Source organism: Acomys russatus, chromosome 6, assembly GCF_903995435.1.
Source record: "Acomys russatus chromosome 6, mAcoRus1.1, whole genome shotgun sequence".
In the NCBI taxonomy this organism is placed as follows: domain Eukaryota; kingdom Metazoa; phylum Chordata; class Mammalia; order Rodentia; family Muridae; genus Acomys; species Acomys russatus.
In genome coordinates, this window is record NC_067142.1 from 1,690,546 (window position 1) to 1,699,630 (window position 9,085).

Here is a 9,085-nt window from a genome sequence, read left to right on the forward strand (position 1 = left end):
AGCTTGTCATTTGTGTATAGGAAGGCTACAGACTTTTTTGAGTTAATTTTGTATCCAGCCAATTTGCTGAAGGTGTTTATCAGCTTTAGGAGTTCTCTGGTGGAGTTTTGAGGGTCACTTATGTACGCTATCATATCATCTGCAAATAGGGATAATTTGACTTCCTCCTTTCCCATTTGGATACCCTTGATCTCCTTTTGTTGTCTTATTGCTCTGGCTGGAACTTCGAGTACTATGTTGAAGAGATATGGAGAGAGTGGGCAGCCTTGCCTTATTCCCGATTTTAGAGGAATTTCCTTGAGTATCTCACCATTTACTTTGATTTTGGCTATTAGCTTGCTGTATATAGCCTTTATTATGTTGAGGAAAGTGCCTTGTATCCCTGATCTCTCTAAAACTTTAAACATGAATGGGTGTTGAATTTTATCAAATGCTTTCTCTGCATCCAAGGAGATGATCATGTGGTTTTTTATTTTCAGTTTGTTTATATGGTGGATTACATTGATGGATTTCCATATATTAAACCATCCCTGCATGCCTGGAATAAAGCCTACTTGGTCATGATGAATGATATCTTTGATGTGTTCCTGTATTCGTTTTGCAAGTATTTTATTTAGTATTTTTGCATCTATGTTCATAAGAGAAATTGGTCTGAAATTCTCTTTCTTTGTTGAGTCTTTGTGAGGTTTAGGTATCAATGAGACTATGGCCTCATAGAATGAATTTGGTAATTTTCCATCCATTTCTATCTTTTGGAGTAGCTTGAAGAGTATCGGTATTAGCTCGCCCTTGAAGGTCTGGTAGAATTCTGCACTGAAACCATCTGGCCCTGGGCTTTTTTTTGGTTGGGAGACCATCGATGATTGCTTCTATTTCTGTAGGGGAAATGGGACTATTTAGCTTGTTTATCTGTTCTTCATTCAACTTGCAGTGCTAAGAGGAAAATTCATAGCACTAAGTGCCTTTAAAAAGAAATTGGAAACATCGCACATAAGCATCTTAACAACACAACTGGAAGCCCTAGAAAAAAAGAAGCAGAAACACCCAAGAGGAGTAGACGCCTGGAAATAATCAAACTCAGGGCTGAAATTAACAAATTAGAAACTAAGAAAACAGTCCAAAGATTCAACAAAACCAAAAGCTGCTTCTTTGAGAAAATCAACAAGATATACAGAGCGTTAGCCAAACTAACTAAAAGGCAGAGAGACAGTATTGAAATCAACAAAATCAGAAATGAAAAGGGAGACATAACAACAGACACTGAAGAAATTCAAAGAATTAATTTCTATTTTTTATGTTCCTTACCTACAGGTCATTGTGTCGGGAGTTGTTAGGTTTCCTTGAGTTTGTAGGCTTTCTCTTCTTTCTTTTATTATTGAATTCCAGTTTTAATCCATGATAGTCTGATAAGATGCAAGGGGTTACCTTGATCTTCTTGTTTCTGTTGAGGTTTGCCTTGTGGCAAAGTATATGGTCAACTGTGGAGAAGTTTCTGCATGGTGATAACAAGAAAGTATATTCTTTTGTGTTTGGGTAAAATGTTCTGTAGATATCTGTTAAGTCTATTTGGTTCATGACTTTTATTAGTTTCATTATTTCTCCATTTAGTTTCTGTCTCAATGATCTCTATATTGGTGAAAGAGGGGTGCTAACATCTCTGACTATTTGTGTGTCGAGCTCAACATGTGATGTAAGCTTTAGTAATGTTTATTTGATGAATGTGGGTGCTCCTAAGTTTGGGGCACAGATGTTCAGGATTGAGGCATCCTCTTGGTGTATCTTTTCTTTGATGACTATGAAGTGTCTTTCCCTATCTCTTTTGATTAGTCTTGGTCAAAAGTCTATTTTATCCTATACTAAAATGGCAACTCTAGCTTTCTTCTTGGATCTATTTGCTTGGAATATATTTTTTCATCCCTTTATTCTGAGGTAATGTTTATCTTTATTGCTGAGGTGTGTTTCTTGTATGCAGCTGAATCATGGATCCTGTTTTTGAATTCTTTATGTTAGTCTGTGCCTTTTTATTGTGAAGTTGATGCCATTGGTATTGAGAGATATTAATGACCAGATATTAATAACAGTTAGTTCCTGTTTTTTGTTTGTTTGTTTGTTTTGTTTGTTTGTTTTTTAATGTTGGTGGTGATGGAGTGTGTGTGTCCTGTCCTTTGGTTTTACTAATGTGGGGTTATTTATTTCCTGTGTTTATCTCAGTATAGTTAACCTCTTTGGGTTGGAGTTTTCCTTCTAGTATCTTCTGTAGTTCTGGATTTGTGGCTAGGGACTGAATAAACTTGGTTTTGTCATAGAAAATCTAGTTTTCTCCATCTATGGTGATTGAAAGTTTTACTGGGTATAGTATAAGTTGCTATCTCTGGCCTTTTAGCGTTTTCATGCCAAACACTCAGGCCCTTCTGGCTTTCAGTCTCTGTGGAGAAGTCAGGTTTGCCTTCATATGTGACTTGTCCTTTTCCCTATTGCAGCTTTTAATACGTGTTCTTTGTTCTGTACATTTAAGGTTTTGGTTATTATGTGGTAGGTGGATTTTTTTTCTGATCAAATCTATTTTGTGTTCTGTAAGCTACTTGTATGTATATGAGCATTTCTTTCTTTAGGTTGGGATGTTTTCTTGATTTTATAGAAAATGGTTTCTGGGCCATGGAGCTTTGTAGTCTTCTCCTTTCTTTTCTTACTATTCTTAGTTTTGATATTTTTATAGTGCCGCAGATTTCTTAAATATTATCTGTTGGATATTTTCTAGTTTTAAATTTACCTTTGACTGATATCTCGATAACTTCATCAAATCTTCTGCACTTGCAACACTCTCATCTATCACTTGTATTCTGCTACTGTTACCATGGCTGCAGTTCCTGTTCTAGGCTTTCAAATTAAAACATTGTCTCAGATTGTGTTTCCTTTGTGGTTTCTAATTTCCTTTTCAGGTCTTAAATTGTTATATTCACTTCTTTTTCATGTTGAATGAGTTTTTCTTTATTTCTTTTTTAAATTTTATTTTATTACTTTATTCATATTACATCTCAGTAGTTATCCCCTCCCTTGTATCTTTCCATTCCTCCTTCCCTCCCATTTTCCCCTTACTCCCCTCCCCTATGACTGTGATTGAGGGGACTTGCTCTCCCTTTATATGCTCATAGGGTATCAAGTCTCTTCTTGTTACCGTGATATCCTTCCTCTGAGTGTCCTCAGGTCTGCCCATTCAAGGGATGCGATCAAATATGAGGCACCAGAGTACATGTGAAAGTCAGACCACACTCTCCACTCAACTGTGGAGAATGTCCTGTCCATTGGCTAGATCTGGGTAGGGGTTTGAAGTTTATGGCCTATATTGTCCTTGGCTGGTGCCTTAGTTTGATTGGGACCCCTGGGCCCAAATCTACCTATCATAATGTTCTTCTTGTAAGTTTCTAGGATCCTCTGGATCCTTCAACTTTGCCGTTCTCCCATGCTTCTCTCATCTAGAGTCACAATAGGATGCCCTTCCCTCTGTCCCAGTTTCCTGGTAAGTGAAGACTTTCATGGGACATGCCCCTTGGTCTAGTATGCAGATATAAGTGAGTATATACCATTTGATTCTTTCTGCTTCTGGGTGAACTCACTCATTATGATCATTTCTAGTTCATTCCATTTGTCCACACATTTTAGGAATTTCTTCTTTTTAATAGCTGAGTAGTATTCCATAGTGTAAATGTATCACAGTCTCTTTATCCATTCCTCTACTGACGGACACTTAGACTGTTTCCACAATCTGGTTATTATGAATAAGGCTGCTATAAACATGGTTGAGCAAATTTTCTTATTGTGTGCTGGAGCATCTTCTGGGTATATTCCAAGGAGTGGAATAGCTGGGACTTGAGGAACCCATATTTCCAGTTTTCTGAGATAGTACCAGATAGATGTCAAAATTGGCTATACTAGTTTGCATTCCCACCAGCAATGAAGGAGTGTTCCTCTGTCCACATCCTCCCCAGCATGTGGTGTCGCTTGAATTTTTGATCTTAGCCATTCTGATGGGTGTAAGATGGAATCTCAGAGTTGTTTTGATTTGCATTTCTCTGATGATTAAGGAGGTTGAGCATTTCTTTAAGTGTTTCTCAGCCATTTGATATTCCTCTGTTAAGAATTCTCTGTTTAGTTCCAAGCCCCATTTCTCAATTGGGTTATTTGGTTTGGTGTGTTTAATTTCTTGAGTTCTTTATATATTTTGGATATTAGACCTTTGTCAGATGTAGGGTTGGTGAAGATCTTTTCCCAGTCTGTAGGCTGTCGCTTTGTTCTCTTGACAGTGTCTCCTGCCTTACAGTAACTTCTCAGCCTCATGAGGTCCCATTTATTAATTGTTGACAGTAAGACCTGGGATGTTTGTGTTCTGTTCAGGAAGTTGTCTCTTGTGCCAATATGTTCCAGGCTCTTCCCCACTTTTTCTTTTAAGTGATTTAGTGTCTCTGGTTTTATGTTGAGCTCTTTGATCCAACTGGATTTGAGATTTGTGCAAGATGACAATTATGGGTCCAGTTGCAATTTTTTTACACATAGACATCCAGTTAGACTAGCACCATTTGTTGAAAATGCTATCCTTTTTCTATTGAATGGATTTGGCTTCTTTGTCAAAAATCAAGTGACCATATGTGTGTGGATTCATATCTGGGTCTTTGATTTGATTCCACTGATCAACCAGCCTGTTGCTATGCCAGTACCATGCTGTATTAATTACGGTTGCTTTATAGTACAGCTTGAAATCAGGTATGGAGATTCCTCCGGAGGATCTTTTATTGTACAAGACTGTTTTAGCTATTCTTGATTCCTTCCCCACCCCCCCCCATGGAGTTCAGAATTGAACTTTCAATGTCTTTAAAAATTTCTGTAGGTATTTTGATAGGGATTGCATTGAATCTGTAGATTGCTTTTCATAAAATGGCTATTTTTACTATGTTATTTCTCCCAATCTATAAGCAAGGAAGATCATTCCATCTTCTCATGTCCTCTTCAATCTCTTTCTTCAGAGTTTTAAAATTTTTTTCAAATAAGTCCTTCACTTGTTGGTTACAGTAGCTCCTGTATATTTTATATTGCTTGTGGCTAATGTGAAGGGTGTGGTTTTTTTTAACTTCTTCCTCTGCAAGCTTGTCATTTCTGTATAGGAAGGCTACAGACTTTTTTGAGTTAATTTTGTATCCAGCCAGTATGCAGAAACTGATTATCAGCTGTCAGAGTTTTCTGGTGGAATTTTGAGGGTCACTTATGTACACTATCATATCATCTGCAAAAAGGGATAAATTGACTTCCTTCTTTCCCATTTCATACCCTTGATCTTCTTTTGTCGTCTTACTGCTCTGACTAGAACTTGGAGTATTATATTGAAGAGATATGGAGAAAGTGAGCAGCCTTGCCTTGTTCCAGATTTTAGAGGAATTTCCTTGAGTATCTCACCATTTACTTTGATTTTGGCTATTGGTTTGCTATATATAGACTTTATTATGTTTAGAAAAAGTGCCTTATTTCCTTGATCTCTCTAAACTTTAAACATGAATGGGTGTTGGAGTTTATAAAATGCTTTTTCTGTGTCTAAAGAGATGTTCATGTGGTTTTTAATTTTCAGTTTGTTTATATGGTGGATTACATTGATGGATTTCCATATATTGAACCATCCCTGTATGCCTGGAATGAAGCCTAACTGGTCATGGTGAATGATATCTTTGATGTGTTCTTGTATTACTTTTGCAAGTATTTTATTCAATATTTTCGCATAAATGTTCATAAGAGAAATTGGTCTGAAATTTCCTTTCTTTGTAGGGTCTTTGTGAGGTTTAGGTATCAATATGACTATGGCCTCATAGAATGAATTTGGTAATGTTCCATCCATTTCTATCTTTTGCAGTATCTTGAAGAGTATCAGTATTAGTGCCCCCTCGAAAGTCTTGTAGAATTCTGCACTGAAACCATCTAGCCCTGGACTTTTTTCGGTTGACAGACTATCAATGATTGCTTCTATTTCTGTAGTGGAGATGGGACTATTTAGCTTGTTTTTCTGTTCTTCATTTTCCGTAGATTTTCAAATTTTCTGGCATATATGCCTTAGAAGTAGGATCTTCAAATTCTTTGTATTTCTTCAGTGTCTGATGTTATGTCACCCTTTTCATTTCTGATTTTGTTGATATGGATACTGTCTCTCTGCTTTTTAGTTAGTTTGGCTAATGGTTTGTCTATCTTGTTGATTTTCTCATATAACCAGACCTTTGTTTTGTTTATTCTTTGGACTGTTTTCTTAGTTTCTAATTTGTTAATTTCAGACCTGAGTTCGATTATTTTCAGACATCTACTCCTCTTGGCTGTTTCTGCTGCTTTTTTTTTCTAGGGCTTCCAGTTGTGTCGTTAAGATGCTTATGTGCGATGTTTCCAATTTCTTTTTAAAGGCACTTAGTGCTATGAATTTTCCTCTTAGCCCTGCTTTCAATGTATCCCACAAATTTGCAGACGTTGTTCCTTCATTTTCATTGAATTTCAACAACATCTTGATTTCTTTTTTTATTTCTTCCCTGACCCAGGTTTCATTTAGCCGAGAGTTGTTTAGTTTCCATGTACATGTAAGCTTTTTGTTATTTCTGTTGTTGTTGAATTGCAATCTAAGGGCATGGTGATCTGATAGGATACAACATATTATTTCAATCTTCTATGGGGTGCAGAGAAGAAGGTATTTTCTTTCTTGTTTGGGTGAAAGGTTCTATAGTTATCTGTTAGATCCATTTGACCCATGGAATTGGTTAATGATGTTATTTCTTAGTTTAGTTTTTGTTTCAATGACCTATCCATCAGTAAGAGTGGGGTGTTGAAGTCTTCCACTATTATTGTGTGGGGATCGATATGTGGTTTAAGCTTCCTTAGCAGATCTTTTACAAATGTGGGTGCCCTTTTATTGGGAGCATAGATGTTCAGAATTGTGATGTCATCTTGGTTGACTTTACCTTTGATGAGTATGAAGTGTCCTTCCTCATCCCTTTTGATTAATTTTGCTTGAAAGTCTAGTTTGTTCAATACTAAAATGGCTACGCCTGCTTGCTTCTTGTGACCATTTGCTTGGAATATTTTTTTCCAACCTTTTACCCTGAGGTAATGCCTATCATTATGGGTGAGATGTGTTTCTAGGATGCAGGAGAATGTTGGATCTTGTTTATGCATCCATTCAGTTAGTCTGTTTCTTTTTATTGGAGAATTGAGACCATTGATGTTGAGAGATATTAATGACCAGTGACTGTTAAGAGTTTTAATTTTGATGTTGGTTCCAGTTAAGCGTTTGTGTAATTGTGCTTTTGCCATGGTATAGTTATCTATTTCCTGTGTAGTTTTGGTTGTAGCTTGTTTCTTTGGGATGGCATTTCCCTTCTAGTATCTTCTGTAAAGCTGGATTTGTGGATAGGTACTGTTTGAATTTGTTTTTTCGTTGAATATTTTGTTTTCTCTATCAATAGTTATTGATAGTTTTGCTGGGTAAAGTAGTCTGGCGTGGCATTTGTGGTCTCTTGGAGTTTGCAGGATCTCTCTCTGTCCAGGCCCTTCTGGCTTTTGTGGTCTTTGTTGAGAAGTTCGGTGTAATTCTGATAGGTTTGCCATTAAATGTTATTTGACCCTTTTCTCTTGCAGCTTTTAATATTTTGTTGTTGTTGTTCTGTATGTTTCATGTTTTGATAATTATATCATGGGCAATTTTCCTCTCTGGTGTATTCTATTTGGTTTTCTGTAAGCCTCTTTTATGTTTATAGGTATCTCTTTCTTTAGATTGGGGAAATTTTCTTCTGTGATTTTGTTGAGAATACTTTCTGGGCTTTGGAGTCTGATATCTTCTCTTTCTTTCATGCCTATTATCCTCAGATTTCTTCTTTTCATGGTGCCCTTGATTTCTTGGATGGTTTTTGGACAGGAGTTTCCAGATTTAGCATTTTCTTTAATGGTTGCTTCAAGATCTGTGATTGTATCTTCTAGACTTGAGATTTGTTCCTCCATCTCTTGGATTCTGTTAGAAAAGCTCACCTCTGTGTTACTCGCCTTCCTCTCTGATGTCTCACTTTCTTGTTTTTCTTCTGTCTGTGTATTTTTCATTGAATACATTTTCATCTTAAGACCTTGAACTGATATTTTATTTCTTTCATCTGATTCTTTTTATATTCCTGAGTTTCTTCTATTGCCTCTTTATAGGTCCTCAGGGTTTGAACCATTTTATTGATTTCTTTCATTTGGTATTTTGTATTTTCCTCAAATTTTTCCAGTTCCACTCTATTTGCTTTTTTTTTATGTCTCTCACCTGTTTAGCTGCGTCTTCCTGCACTTGATTACGAATTTTATTTGTTTCCTCCATTATCATTCTTGTTACTAAGGAATTGAAGTCATTTTCTTGTATTTCCATTGTGTTTCAGTTCTCTGGGTTGTATTCTTTGGGATAGCTTGGATCTGGAGATGTCATATTGTTTTGGGGTTTTTTTTTGTGTGTGTGTATGCTTTTATGCTGTCCTTTAGACATCTTGATGTCTCTGTTTTTGTTGGATAGCTTTGAGAGTTGCATAGAGGGAGTCTGATGATATATTCACCTGTTTTCTCACGATTTCCCTAGGCCAGAAGCTCTGATGCTTCACTGGTGTGGCTGGCAGGAGTCTAGCCCTGTTGTTTTGGACTCTAACAGCCAGTGATCCTCTGCTGCCCTGTACTGTGGGTCCTGCAATTGTTGTGGATCTCTGAATGTGTGCTGGGTCAGGTCAAAGTGTCCACAGCCTTCTGAGTCCCCTGCCAAAACCAGCCAGGGACACTAGGTCTGAACCACAAGCCAAGCTCCGCTAGATTCTCAAGGCCTGAACCGTCTGCCGAGCTCAGCAAGGGACTCTGGGCCCATCCATGTACCAAGCTCAGCTAGAGACTCTGGGACTGAAATGCACGCAGAGTCCTGCCAGAGTTTCTGGGCTAGGGCTGAGCGCCAAGCTTTAGCTACGCTCTTTGGGCCCAAAGTGTGTGCCATGGTCAATTATAGTCTCAGGACCCGAACCTCCCGCCAAGCTCAGCCAGGAATTCTGGACCCAAACTGCAC